At 41.1% G+C, this 15,776-nt stretch overlaps 1 protein-coding gene across 14 annotated transcripts in view; it reads right to left on the bottom strand.

Annotated features, from left to right (window-relative positions):
• Positions 1-15,776, bottom strand: part of APBA1 (amyloid beta precursor protein binding family A member 1) — a 236,980-nt gene that overhangs the window by 116,111 nt on the left and 105,093 nt on the right. The gene's annotated exons all lie outside the window — the stretch shown is intronic.

Raw genomic sequence — 15,776 nt, 5'->3', positions numbered from 1 at the left:
AATGTGAGTCATTGTACCAAGAACCCAAAAAGACCCACTGCTGTCGAGTTGATGCCAACTCATAGCAACCCTTTAGTACAGAGTAGAACTGCCCCATAGAGTTCCTGAGGAGCGCCTGGAAGATTTGAACTGCTGACCTCTTGGTTAGCAGCTGTAGCACTTAACCACTACGCCACCAGGGTTTCCAAATTCTAGCTCCTACTACTATTATCTTAGTGTTATCTTTAGGCTGAAATAGAACTTTTCCTTTGTAATATCTATGAAAAGAGATTATAAAATAGTATAAACAGTACCTTCAGTATTTAAGGTACCACTGAGGAATATTTTAAAAGTCACATTAAAAGCATTTGCTCACAGTCAACAATCACTATGCAAATTACAAGTCACCCTTAAATACGCCTTACAGTACGGTGCAAAAAACTTAGTTTGCTGAGTTCCTGTTACTGAACAGAGTTGAAAATAATACAAGGTCACTTAAGTTAAATATTCTCTATCATTCAGACTGGGGCTTCTACCAATTTATTATACATTATATGCATATTGTATATAATTATATCTATGTAGTAAGAGGTCTATAGACAAATCCAGGATAATACAAGGAAAAAAGGGAACTAATAAAATTCACAAGAAGAACATCCAAGCCAACACACGCAGCTACTTACACAGTCTCTCCAGTTCGCGTCTAACCTTTAACACAAGAGGTTAATTTTTTGGCATAAGAGGGGCTCCCCATGAGAATAGCTTTACTATCAGTATCTAGCAATTTTTCTAAAAATGTGATAACTAAAAGATATAATTAATTTAGGAACATTTTAAAAGGAATTTAAATTGTATTAATTATGAGAACATCTGCATTTAGAAAATAGTCACAGCTATAGGTTCTTTTTTATAGGTTCAGGATATACTATTTATTCAATCAATGGCAAATGTTTTTTATCTATATGGATGGTTTCAAGGACTTCTTCCACCCACCCATCCCCTCATTCCTACCCTCAAGGTCTTGGACCACAGGTTAAGAACCTATGCTTTGTTTTTCAACCAAAATAGAAGATACCCTTTTGGGGTCTCTGTGCAGCTTCTCACAGTTCTTCCTTGTCTAGAATTGCTTCCCCTCCAGCTACAGGATCCCACGTTTGCCCTTTGTTACCCATGTTTATTCTACCTGGCCTTTGCCAATTGACTAGGGGTGGGTCCCTTATCCGTGGCTGGCCATAGATTTTTCCTGCAGAAAGTTAGAAATGGAACTAAGATTTCAGTTCCACTCTAGGCTGGTTTCAAGAGTGGAGGAACAAAAAACACCTTCCAACGAAAAAACCAAACCCCTTGCTGGTTGCTGTCGAGTGGATTCCAGCTCATAGCCACCCTAATTCAGCCAACTTGCACAAAGTGGGCTTCATAGAAGATATGCTAATTTTTCACAGAGAGACCAAAACAGAGAGAAAAGGCAGAGGAAGGAGATGGAGTCAAAAAAAAAAAAAAAAAAAATTGCCTGGGTTCTTGATAGTTTTCCAGTCCCTCCTGAGGCTAGGGCAGGCATTGTCTCAGGCCCTTGGGAACCATAGACATCTACATATTCTTTAAGTACATCTTGTCCCCACTTCTGTCCACAAACTAGCTAGAGTTGGTTTATGTTACTTGCAACCAATAATTCTAATCAACACAAACAAGAACATAGGACCATGTTGCAAGGAGTTAACTGGTAACTCAGATGAGCTGCTTGCAAATAGTCATAAAGCATTGCATATTTTTGTTCTTATTAGTTATCAGGTATTTAGTTTATCTTCCTTTAGACTCTAAATACATTAATGTTAGAGACCAAGGCCCTACTATTATTTGCAACCATGAGGATACCTTTTATAATGTGTGTATGCAGGAAACCCTCTGTAAATTTGGATTCGTGATGATGATTTAAAAATGTTCTGAGTTTTAATGCTTTGGCTCAGATGTTAACTGATAAAAAAAAAAAAAAAGAGGATTTGAAAACAGGTTATGTAAGCCAATTGGTTTACCAATGAATGACCTTCAACATGCCCATTGCTGTCCAGTCGATTCTGGCAGGGTAGAACTGCCCTGTAGGGTTACCAAGGCTGTAATCTTTATGGAAGCAGACTGCCACATCTTTGTCACAAATGGTGGGTTTGAACTGCCAACCTTTTGGTTAGCAGCCGAGTGCTTAACCACTGCACCAGCAGAGCTCCTTACCTTCAACATACCAAATCCCCCAAAAAACAAACCAGTTGCCATGGTGTCAATTCCAACTCATGGCCACTCCACATCTTGCAGAGTAGAACTGCATCATGGAAGATCCAGGTCAAAAATCATCTCTTCAAAAAGGGCTTTTTTTTTTTTTAATTGTACTTTAGATGAAGGTTTACAGAACAAACTAGTTTCTTATCAAACAGTACACATATTGTTCTATGACATTGGTTAACAACCCCATGACATGTTAACACTTTCCCTTCTCAACCCTGGGTTCCCTATTACCAGCTTTCCTGTTCCCTCCTGCCTTCCAGTCCCTGCCCTAGGGCTGGTGCATGGTCCATGGGACTGTTCAATAGAAAAGCGCGTTTTGAAGAGCGACTTCTGCTCTGGTTAGTGGGAACATACTCTTCTTTATTCCCACTCAGTTTACAAATTGTCCAAAGTCTTATAATCTTTTAAATTATGCAAGATACATTTCCTTCTCAAAATTCACAAGGTGAATTGAGAATTCTAGTTCAGATGGAGGAAACAATCTGAAAATGAGGGTGTCACTTGTGTTTGGGGGTGTCATGTGCCTTTCTTGGCCTAGATTCCATTTCATCACCACAAAAAACCAGCATTCTGCCCTCCAGATTAACCCATGAGACTTAGAAAATCTGAAATGCTCTTAGCTTGATAGGTCATTCAAGTAGAGTGAGACATTTGTATTTGGCTGTCACTCCCTGCCCCAGTGCTGTGATGTGACTCTGGAGACATGTGTGGGATGCCTGGCATCCTGCTCACAATCCAGTTTCTCTGGGAATTGTTCCCACCAGATCCTCCGCTGAAGGGAGGGCCTAGGCCGCCATGGTTTAACTTGAGAAGGAGATGAAGAGAGCTGGAGGGACCAGAGACTCCAGGGGGCACTGTCCCCTGACAGCTCTCAGGTTCACAGGTCCATTCCCAGGAGCTGGCCTTCCTCATTTCCAAAGGGTCTCCCCTTACTTAGAAGTAGCTCAAATGGATTGCCCGTTCCTGGGGGGAGGGAAACCTTGATAAGAATAATTTTATAATTTTTTCATGTTAAATACACATTACAGGCAAAACAAAACTAAGAAATTTATATATTTTTTCCATATCATATAGTTGTGGTTCTTTTAAAATATAACATTAAACAGTAAACCTTAAAGTGAGGAGTAAGAGAGAGCAAATGGCTTAGAGTCAAAGGATGTAAATAATGACCTGGGGTTTTAAAGAAGCTCACTGAAGCTCTTTCTGCCTCAGTTGCCTTAACTGCAAATGAAGGTCAGTGCCAATGCTTGGTCCGCTGGTTTCACAGAGTGATTCTGATGATAAAAGGAGATCATGTATGTGAAGGAACTTCGGAAACTTACAAGTATCACACATACGTCTAGACACAATAACTTCTATTTGAAATCATTTGGTAGAGTTAAATTTATTATTAGGAAAAAGTTGTTGTTCAAGGCTCATTTCCTATTGCTAGAGACACTTCTGAAACTTTTGGTGGTCTCTAGTGTCAGAGTCAACTGTTAGAACACAGATACCAGTGAGGAATTAAATTTAGCTACTTAGGAACAGCATTCCCCAACAGCCCCCAACTACTGTTAGTTTATTTTTCTTTCATATCAAAGAAATCCAGAGGTGGGCAGTCCAGAGCTGGTGTTAGGCTCCCCCAATATTGCCAGGAACTTGGCTCCTCCAGCTTTCCAGTCTGCCATCCTCATACATTCAAGATGGCAGCCCAGGTACTTGCCACCATGTCTGTCTTCCAGGCAGACAGATGGGGCAAAGCATAGGGCAAGAAAGGGTGTGTATGAGCTGAGTCAGCTCCTTTTAAAGAGCTTTCCTAAAATGCCCATCCAGTGACTTCCATTTATATCTCCTCAACCAGAAATATGTCATACTGGCCACTGCTACCAGCAAGGGAGGCTCCGAACCCTACGGAGTATTTTGTTCTGTTTTGTTTTTTGGCTGGACACCTTGCTACCCAATAAAACCTGGGTTTCATTAGTAATTAAGAAGGGAAGAATGCATATTGACTAGGTCTCTGTCACTCCACTAACTGAAAATTCTGATTACTAGAATGCTAGTTAATCAATTTTATTCATCGTCAATTTCTAAGATGGTTTAAAGCTGAACATCCTGGCAACGCCCTAAAAGAAGCAAGGCTCCACCACCTTGGCCAGGATCATGACCACAGTGCTGAAGTGGGTTTCAAGATTTCCCCATTCCTGGTCACGTACTTTACCCAGTGGGCCAGGTCTTGTCTGGTTTCAAATCAACTACCATGTGAGGCTCCTACCAAGCCAAGTGCTGGGATCAGTGGTGTGGTCGGCACCACTTTGGGTGGTCCCCAAAGATGCCCAGCTCTAATTCCCAGAAGCTGTAAAAATGTTACCTTACATGGCAAAAGAGAATTTGCGGATGTGGTTAAGGTTAAGAATCTTGAGACAGGGTGATCACCCTGGATGGGCCCAATGAATCACACGAGTCCTTAAAAGTGGAGACTCTTTCCCAGGTGTGTCAGAGATGAGAATGAAGAAGAAGGAGGGGTGATTTGAAGCATTAGAGGGACTTGATCCCCTGTTCCTAGCTTTGAAGAGGGTGGAAGGGGTCACAAGTCAAGGAATGCAAGCGCCTCTCCTCTAGAACCTAGAAATGGCCCTCAGCTGCGAGCCAGCATGGAAACAGGAACCTTGGTCCTACAACTGCAAGGAGCTGAATTTTGCCCATAACCCAAATGAGGAAGGAAATAGATCCTCCCCTAGAGCCTCTAGAGAGGAAACCAGGCCTGCTGACACCTTGATTTTAACCCTGTGAGAACCCCATCAGACTTCTGACCTACAGAAGATAATAAGTTGGTATTATTTGAAGCTGCTAAATTTGTAGTAATTTGTTATAGCAGCTTCCAGGGTTCCAACCTCTTTGTTGACAGTCACTGAAGAAGAGGTTGTTGGCTGTTACAGCTGTTACAGCAAGTGGATTGACTGAGGCTACAGACTCTTCCGTAATATTTTGCATATTTTTAAACAAGCTAGTAAATTAAAGGAGCCCTGGTGGTACGGTGGTTAAGAGCTACAGCTGCTAACCAAAAGTTGGCAGTTCAAATCCACCAGCCACTCCTTGGAAACTCCATGGGGCAGTTCTACTCTGTCCTACAGGGTCGCTATGAGTCGGAATTGACTCAATGGCAACAGGTTGGGTTTTGGTTTTTAGTAAACATCTCCTTACCTGCACTGGACCAGCTTCTGACAAACTAATGGGGTAAAAAAAAAAAAAAAAAAAAAATGGGGTAGCAGCCATTAAAGGATAAAAAGAATTGACAGCAAAAAAGACAAACAACCAAAAAAAAAAAGCAGGGCCAAAGACTTGAATAGAGATTTCTCTAAAGAAAATATACAAATGGTCAATAAGTACAAGAAGATTCTCAACATCATTAGTCATTAAACAAACAACAAAAAAAAAACCGATCGCCTCGATTCCAACTCATAGTGACCCTATAGGACAGAGTAGGGCTCCTCCATAGAGTTTCCGAGGATCGCCTGGTGGATCAAACTCACTACCTTTTCGATAGCAGCCGTAGCACTTAACCACTACGCCCCTAGCGTTTCCATTAGTCATTATGGAAATGCAAATCAAAACCACAACAAGAAAGAACTTTATACTCACTACCAAAAAAAAACCCAAACCCATTGCCGTCAAGTCGATTCCAACTCATAGAGAACCTACAGGACAGAGTAGGAAAAAAAAAAAAAACTTTTTTTTTTTTAACTGTCCCTAATCCTTTTAATCCTAGGGTTTCCAAGGAGCACTGTTGGATTCTAACTGCCAACCTTTTGGTTAGCAGCCATAGCTCTTAACCACTAGGCCACCAGGGTTTCCGTATACTCACTAGGATGGCTATTATCAAAAAATCAAAATAACACGTGTTGGCAAGGATGCAGAGAAATTGAAAGCCTTGTAGATTGCTGGTGGAATGTAAAATTTGGTGCAGCAGGAGTAGAAAATAGTTTGGTGGTTCCTCAAAAAGTTAAACATAAACATTTATGGCATAAACCCATTGACGTTGAGTCGATTCTGACTCATAGCGACCCTATAAGACAGAGTTGAACTGAACTGCCCCATGGGGTTTCCAAGGAGCAGCTGGTGGATTCAAACTGCCAAGCTTTTGTTTAGCTGCCATATCACTTAACCACTGTGCCACCAGAGCTCCACAGAATTACCATACGATCCAGCAATTCTATTCCTAGGTATAAACCCCAAAGAATTGAAAACAGGAACGCAGAGATAAGGTACGCCAACGTTCATTGCACGCTATTCACAATAGCCAAAAGGTGGAAACAACCCAAATGTCCACCAGCAGATGAATGGATGAACAAGATATGGTGTACACATGCAATGGAATATTATTCCACCATAAAAAACAATGAAATTCTGAAACATGATAGGACATGGATGAACCTTAAAAACATTATGCTAAGTGAAATGTCAGACACAAAGGTCAAATATTGTACGATTCCATTTATATGCAATATCTCCAGTAGACAAATGCATAGGAACAGAAAGTAGACTAGTGGTTACCTGGGTCTGGGGGAGGAGATGATGTGAGCTATTGCTTAAGGAGTACAGAGTTTCTGTTTGGGGTGAATGAAAAAGTCTTGCAAACAAATAGTACTGATGGCTGCACATCACTGTGGGCGTGACTAATGCCACACTGGATAAAAAAAAAAAAAATTTTTTTTATAGCACACTTGAAAATAGTTAAAATGGCATATTTTATGTTGTATATATTTTACTACAATAACATCTTTTTTTTAAAGGATGAAAAGAAGTAGTGTGGTGGTCAAGGAAGACTGAGCATTACAGGCTTTAGAAGAGGCGCACCTTAATAATAACACCAGCATTGCACACATTCACTCATTTGAATAATGGAGCTCTGGAGCCCACGGGTGGGGTCAGAGCCAGGAAATTAAATGAATGCAGCTGGAGGCCTATGACCATTCTAGTGGCGGCGGGGATTGTGGCGTAAACTGAACGGTGTATGCAGTGCTCAAACGCATTCAAATGCAATTTGAATTAAAACACGGTGTAGCCAAACCACACTCAGCTAAGGGCCAAGCTCAGCCCTGCATCATCATCAGTTTCTGCTACGGCCACCAGAGCGAGCAGAAAGCAACGAGAGGATAAAATGGGAGATTGCTGTTAGCTTAGGAGCCCTGGTTGCACAGTGGGTAAGCACTCAGCTGCTAACCAAAAGGTTGGGGGTTCAAAGTTCAAACCCACCAGCAGGGGAAAGATGTGGCAGTCTGCTTCCGTAAAGACTTATAGCCTTGGAAACTCTATAGGGCAGTTCTACACTGTCCTGTAGGGTCTCTATGAGACGGAATTACTCGACAGCAATGGGTTTGGGCTGTCAGCTTCTGTAGAGCTGGCCCCTGACTCATGGTGACCCCATGCAAATGGAATGCAACGCTGCCTGGTCATATGCCATCCCCATGATTGGTTGTGGACTGGACCATTGTGATACATAAGGTCTTCACTGACTGATTTTTAGAAGTAGATTGCCAGGCCTTTCTTTCTAGTCACCTTAATCTGGGTGCTCCACTGAAACCTGCTCAGCGTCATAGCAACATACAAGCCTCCCCTGAGAGGCGGATCGTGGCTGTGCATGAGTTACACTGGCCAGGAATCCAACCCAAGTCTCCCACATGGAAAGGAGAATTCTATCACTGAACCACCAAAGTCTCCTAAACTGGGAGCAAAGAGGTAAACATGGGAAAGTGGCAGAAATGAGAGGGTAAGAAATAAGCAAGAAAACAGAAAAGATGGGGAAGAAATGAAGCTGTGGACAAGAAAGGACAAGGAGGCCGCCTGTACTGCCAACATTTGGCCATAGGAGCCTTGGGACCAGCCACGTCAGATGCTCAAGTCAGAACATCCTGCTAACTAGTTGGCCCCGTCATGCCCACAAAGCTCTTTGGTTCTCCTCTTTGAGGCAAACAAGGTCATTTGACTTCAGATATCATCTGGAGTAGTAGCTGACATCTCCTTTGTTATAGAAGCAGCTGCCAACACAGCAAGACAGCTGAAGCACTGACGTACCCAGAGCAGTGGTAACCAAAGCTCGCAAAAGAGGAGAAAAAGAGTAGACAGGGCTTGTCTCTAAGATGGGCAAGGTGAAAGAGGGCAGCCAGGAAAATCACAGGGGCAAAACTCAACTGTCTACAGGGGCCAGGCAGGTGATGTGACTGAGTGAAGCAAGCCAGGTGTAAGAAAAGCCAACATGTAATAGTTACGGGACAGCGTGTGGGCCAACACCAAGCAAATCCAGCTGCAGACCACCACAGGCTCTCTTTGCAATCTCATTTTTAAAGCACAGTAGAGAGAATGGACGTGCAAGCAGACGGTCGCCACGCTGTACCTACTAGATGGTGCTGGGGGGAGGGGCTGCGCCCTTGATGTCACTGTCCAAACACCCAGTGCAGTACCTGGGGCACTGTAGGAGCTTCCAACAGTGTTTGGTCAGAAACAGAGTTCTGCTGAGAGTAATCATAGCCAGCTGGGACCTCTGCACTTCCTGTTTTCTTGCATTCTGCTGCCTGCTCATCCAAGGTGTCTAAAACTTACAAAGATTCCACTTCCTGCCACCTTGATCCACTGAGTCATCAACTTCACACCCTGTCAGGATAATGACATGGTTTTAAAATTTTAATTCCTGGCTTCTTTTACACCCTCTCATAAAACCCTCCCTGGACTACAGGGAGGTTCCGGTTTTTTTGGTTTGGTCTTGGCCTCACTGGCCTGTAAGTGACCTCTTGTGGTCAAAGAGGGTAACTGCAGAGCTGAGAACCTTTTAAATCGGAACAATTCAATTCACGTCAATTCAGTCAAAGGTTACAGAGCATCTAAGGAAGAAGAGAAAGGAAGAGTACAGGGCTTTCAAAATAACTCTGGCAGTCATAGAAAGGAGTAGTTTAAGGTGGATTAAAAAAAAAAACCCAGTTTAAGGTGGATAGCAACATAGAAAGGAAGCTCACATTAGGACGGGGGAGGTACATTTTTCTAATTTTTTTTTCCCATAACTTGTTTCCCAGGATTGCTACAAAAATTGATACTGAGATCATACACTACAGGCTTTGGATTTTAAAGATATGGCATCAAATCTGGATTCTGGTATGCATAAGATGTATAAACTCAGGGAACATCATTTAAAGTCTCTGGGCCTCAGTCTACACATGTGAAAAATGGGAATAATAACAGGAGTTCTACCCGTCCCACTTAACTCATATGGTTGTTATGAGGTCCAGATTTGAAGGGGTATGCACGCCTTTTTCTTTATTGGACCTCATAACCTTTGGTCCATGATATAATATTATCATTAATCCTTAAATGGCCTGCTTTTATTTGGCTATTTAGTTAGTTGTTTTAAAATAATGTCATAAGCTCTACTTGTAACCATAAAATGCTACACAGATAGTAATTTCTAAGGATTATGGAATAAAAATAATAAACTCCATGGCAAATGGTGCAGTTTCTATGCGGTTTCATTAGCCATCTTCCCATAATATCAACAGGGGTCGCACTGATTTCTTCTTCCTTCCTTTAAATGCTACTAAGCCTCGGTGACAGATTTTAGTGGCCGGGGTCACTGTTGCTCTGTAATGCTCCCACACACTGTGCCTTACAGCAGCTTGTGGGGCTTTGCAACTTAACATCAAAAACCAAAAAAGAAATCCGTTGCCGTGGAGTCGATTCCAACTCACAGCGACCCACAGAGTACAACTGCCCCATAAGGTTTCCAAGGAGCGGCTGGTGGATTCGAACTGCCAACCTTTTGGTTACCAGCTGAGCTCTTACCCACTGAGCCACCAGGGTTCCAACTTAACATCAGTACTTAAAAAATAAAATAATGTAATCTGTGTGCTTTCTTATTTTATCTTATGGAATTTCAGAATCAATCTTTGTTTTCCTCTGTACCAGTTAAACTATTTTGTTAAAAAAGAGGCCTGGGTGACCTTTTTTGCTCCCAAAACGAAAATCTTACTCAGTGTTACGACGTTTTGAAGGCCAGGAGAAACAGGACTGTTGGAAGTTCCCATGAAATCTTTATCAGTGCAAAACCTATGGACCATGAAATGGTAAATCTGAAACATCTCATTTTTTCTTTTTCTCTTCACAATACAGAATGCAGGCTTTCTCCTTCTCCACTCCCTTCATTCTGTAAATTTTTAATGGCTACTCTGCATAAGGCACTGCATTGGTGGTTAACGTAGAGGGATGGGGAAGCACAAGGCAGGGGGAGAAGTGACTTGTGCTGAGAGTTTGTTCAGAGAGTTCTCAAGGAATACCGCAGAGCTTGGTGTGGGCAGAAGGTTTAGGGTGGGTAGGGAGGTTCCTTCTGGAGAAGACCCAGGAATATGACTAGAAAGGCTGGGGAGCAATACCATGGAAGGCTTTGTGACTACTAGGACAAAAGAGGTTGTTTACAAATTTTGCCACCACCATGAAGTTTTTTTTTTTAGATGAAATGCTGCTACTGGTGTTTGTCTTCCAGGCAAGCTTCACAAGTTGGGTGTTTATGATACGTAGGCTGAGCTTAGATATGTTTCTCCCTCATTATGGATTGAATTGTGTCCCCTCAAAATACTTCTTGTAAATCCTAACCCCTATACTTGTGGTTGTAATCCCATTTAGGAATACCCACTAAAAAAAACCACTGCTGTCGAGTATGGTGTGTTTTAAGGCAAGTCACCTTTGAGATATAAACAAAGCTAGGCACAGAGAAGCAAGAAGCTAGATGGCATGCCACCTGAGACCTCCAAGGAACCAAGAAACAGAAGCTCAGAAGAGACAAGGACCTTCCTCCAGAGCCAACAGAGAGAGGAAAGCCTTCCTCTAGAACCGGCACCCTGAATTCAGACTTCTAGCCTCCTAAACAGTGAGAAAATAAATTTCTGTTTGTTAAAGCCACCCACTTGTGGTTTTTCTGTTATAGCAGCAGTAGATGACTAAGACACCCCTCTTGTTTGATTCATTGTGCTTTTCTCCTCAAGTCTTAGAAAGAGTACCACAGGGCAAACGGGTCGTAATAAACTAATCGTTCATTCTTTCCTTATGCATAAAATCAAGATGTCCTGCATGAAAATTAATTTACATTGACTTAAAACACACTCCCAATTCAACTCTGAGTAATTTATCTTCCCACTTCTCCCGTGGAGTTGCTTAGCAAAACTCAAGTCGGGAAGATGAATTTACAACACAACTTTTTCTTTTCTCCAAACCAAACTATCCATGCAACCAAAGAGACATTTAAAATCAATGTCACTTCTAAATTCAAAACAGATATGCCTTCCAGCATTTCATGACTAGAACTCATTGTTAAAGTAAGCATTGTTTATTTATTCTGTTTATACTTTTTGTTTTGTTCCAGAGTGAAAACTTTAGTAAGAAGCTGAAATCCAATTCATTCATAGACTGCGAGCTACCCTGACAGCTTTTATTTAGTTTTAAAATCATAGCTCATTGGTAGATTCATTTTTACAGAAACAGAGCATATAAAAATGTAAAACCTAGTCAATCCCTTTTACGCTAACCTTGCTCACCCCTCCAAACAAAAGGGTGTCCTTTGTTGGACACTTTTTTTTTTAAACTGAGGTAAAACACATATGTTAAATGCATAAATCTTAAGCTTGATGGAGATGTGCGTGTACAAAATATAGGATGTTTCCTTCACCCTAGAAAATTCCTTTCTGACCCCTAGTTAGTATCTCTTCCCTCCACCTCCAGAGATAACTTCTATTCTGACTTCTAACATCATAGATTAAATTTTCCTGTTTCTGAAGTTCAGAAAAATGAAATCATACAGTACATATTCTTCTATGTTTTGCTTTTTTTTGCTCAACATAATGTTTTGAAAATTCACCCACGCTATTGTCTTTATCGGAAACCCTGATGGCATAGTGGTTAAGTGCTACAGCTGCTAACCAAAAGGTCGGCAGTTCGAATCCGCCACGTGCTCCTTGGAAACTCTATGGGGCAGTTCTACTCTGTCCTATAGGGTCACTGTGAGTCGGAATTGACTCGACGGCACTGGGTTTTGGGTTGTCTTTATCAGTAACTATAATTTTTTTATTGTTGAGTAGTCTTCTACTGTATGAATATACCACAATTTGCTTGCTCACCCACTCCGCATCAGTGGGCATTTGGGTGGTTTCCAGTGTGGACACCGTTTCTGACAGATCCTCATGGGGTTTAAGACTGGGCTGGATGGGTGTAAAAATGAACTGAGAATTCTAAGTGATAAGCACAGATACTTCTTACAGATTGTTCTGGATATTTTATATTGCAAGTTCCCGGCAGAAATAGAACATATCTTTTTCACACCCTATAAAGTGTCTGAATCAGAATTATTAAGCACCCAATTAAAATATTTGGTTCAGCATGGTGCTAATGAATACAAAAGTGTGGACTGAATCCTACATGGGTTAGCTAGTTTTCTGGTAAAAAGAGCTCCATTCCCAGGTCTCAGAAAAAAGCAGGGACCTCGCTGAGCCATCTCACCTGTGCATAACTAGAGCTGCAGAAAGGTTGATGTGCATCACCTGGAAAAATTCTTCATCCAGAACAGAAATTTAACCCAATTTGGGTGAATCATAAAGTCATTCAAATGGCAGCTTGTTCAAACAGCTAGTGCACACAATGTGAAGAAAAATGCTAAGGAAGTATTAACAGTCATCGACATAAGTCAAGTCTTGTATATTACATATATTATCTTTAATCCTCACAACTCTGCCAAGTGAGTATTGTTATTCCCACGTTACAGGTGAAGAAACGGACTCAGAGGGATTAAGTAGATTAAGGTCACACAGTTAGTATCTTAGTGGAGCCAGATCTGGATCTCCCTGTGTCACATTCCAAAGCCCACCCACCTACTTTACACTAGGACATCTTTATAAAATTAATCAAAACAAACAGACAAAAAACTCTGAGTCATGGTGACCCCATGTGTGTCAGAGTAGTACTGTGGTCCACAGGGTTTTCAATGGCTGATTTTTCAGAAGTAGATTGTGAGGGCTTTCTTCCAATTGGAAACATTTCAGTCATGGCCATTATAAACGAGAGCAGCATACAAGTTGCATAGCAACCAAATCTGTTGCCTGTTGGATTTTGACCCTAATAGGAAACAAACTATGGTGCCCCACTCAAAGATGGCAGCTGACTGCACCACTTTGAGTGTGTGTCACTCTTCACAGTCCTGCCAATAATCCAATCCCCCACATCAGGCTCCTGAAACATTCAAAGCATTGCAATTGGCCACCATCTTTGAGTGGGGCACTGCTGTTTGTTTCCCACTATGGTCAAAATCTGATAGGCAACAGATTTGGTTGCTATGCAACGTGTATGCTGCCCTTGTTTACAATGGCCATGACTCAACCGGTTCGAGTTGGTTTGAAGCCCTGCTTTCTTCCCAGGTGTCTCTGGATGTGTTCAAACCACTAACCTTTCAGTTAGTTGTTGAGCGCTTAACTGTTTGCACTGCCCAGGGATTCCTATAAAATTAGTTGTTGTCGTCATTGAGTCGATTCTGGCTCATGATAAATTCCGTACTTGAAGAAATTAGATATCAGTGCAACTGGCTCTCTTGTAACCAGTCTCTGATTTTTGATGGTGATGAATCCAAACCCCTAAGATCTCCACACTAAAAAATCAGCATACAAACCGACCTCAAAAGCTTCCACCAACACCCAGCACTTGCAGCAAGCTTAAATATTCTCAACAAAGACGTATCCAGTATTTTACATAAAAAAACTCTCATCAGTGCTTCAGTGTTGCACCAGTCAAAACATTTCATTTCTAATTTTTTCTACCTTAAAAATAAAATCATTTTGATTGTGAGATTTTGCCACTGCCTCACAAATAAAGGCATATGCTTTAAAAATAGCAAAGAAGAGCAGATATTTTTAAGGTTAAAAAAAAAAAAATACAGTGATGTCCTCAGACTCCAAAGATAAGTCTGTCTATGGAAGTTTTTTTTCTATTCCTTTTGATTCAGTAGTAAGGGCACCTGCAGAAAGATGAGCTCTCTTCACAAGACAGTTTCTTAAGAATTCAGCACAGACATAAACAGATGATAGGATAAAGAATAAGCTGAGACGATGATTCCAATTGTTTGCATGCATCCTGAGAAGACAACATTCCCATAATTTTAAGTATTCAGAACTAAGTACTGTAGACAATGATGTCTCAACATCAGAAAGTCATTTTGCTTGGAGACAACCCGGGTTTCTTCCAAATGGTAGTGGATGCTTTAACCACAGAAAACAAGTTTTAATAACATCTAACAACCATTTTCCAATGAATGGGAGGAAAAGAACTCTATTCTTGGGCCATTTCACCCAGATTTTAAATCTTCCTTAGACTAGATGAAATAGGAATGACAGGACTGGATGGATAATCACCCTAGTGAACAGGAGACGCTGGATACCACGGACCCTTCACCCTCATACCCTATTTGACCATGTGAGGTGTAGGGGCTGGGACTACCAAAAATGTCATTGGTCCTTTTCATAAGCCTCTCTTCTGTTATCTGAAATCTTCAAATACACATTTAATGCCTGAAAATATTATATCACACAATTATGCAGTAATTCACCCTATCACTGGCAACATTTTAAAAATAGATTATCTCAGTGTGGACAAGAGTGCAGGGAGACAGGCATCTCTTCTGTATATTCCCATACTTGGGAGTATAATTGGTACAACAATTTAGCGGACACCCTTGGCTATAGATTTCAAAATTTAGGAAGATACATTAACATCTTTAAAATACCCGTAAACTTTGATCTAAGGAGCCTTGGTGGCACAGTGGTTAAGTGTTTAGCTGCCAACTGAAAGGCTGGTGATCCGAACCCACCCAGTGGCTCTGTAAGAGAAAGACATGGTGATCTGCTCCCGTAAAGATTACAGTCCAAAAAACAAAACAAAACAAAATTACAGTCCAGAAAACCCTATGGGACAGTTCTACGGTCACATGGGATCATTATGAGTCGAAATTGATGACACCTAACAACAACCTTCGATCTGGTGATTGGGCATCTAAATTCTATCCTAATTAAATAATGTGAAAGCTTGTATACAAAGATTTTCGTTTAAGCCTTTGTATAACAACAACAACACAAAAATTTAGAATTAACTACCAAAGGAGAATTTTGAAAAGGCGAAAAGGTATTCCATGGATGTTTTATTTTACGTTTCAGTGATTACTAGTAGGCTGAGCAGTTTTTTAAATGCATACTGGCCGTCTGGATTTTCTCTTTAGGTTTAATTGTTCACGTCCTCTGCTCATTTATCTATTGTAGTCTTTGTGTTATTCACAAAAATTATATATCCTATTTATGTAATGAGGATAATACTCTCAAATATCTGATGCATTAATCTGTCAAATTTTGTTTGTGATTCAGAAGTCTGTTTCATTCTAAGCCTAAAACTGATGAACTCAAAAGGGGGAAGTCGGTGAGTGGCAAAAACAAATAAAATAACAAAAAGCAAACCGCTTTCATATTTATAGCTCAACA

The sequence above is a fragment of the Loxodonta africana genome, chromosome 9 (assembly GCF_030014295.1).
Source record: "Loxodonta africana isolate mLoxAfr1 chromosome 9, mLoxAfr1.hap2, whole genome shotgun sequence".
NCBI classification, from domain to species: domain Eukaryota; kingdom Metazoa; phylum Chordata; class Mammalia; order Proboscidea; family Elephantidae; genus Loxodonta; species Loxodonta africana.
The sequence above is the reverse complement of the archived record's forward strand: the minus strand, read 5'-3'. Positions and strand labels throughout refer to the sequence as shown.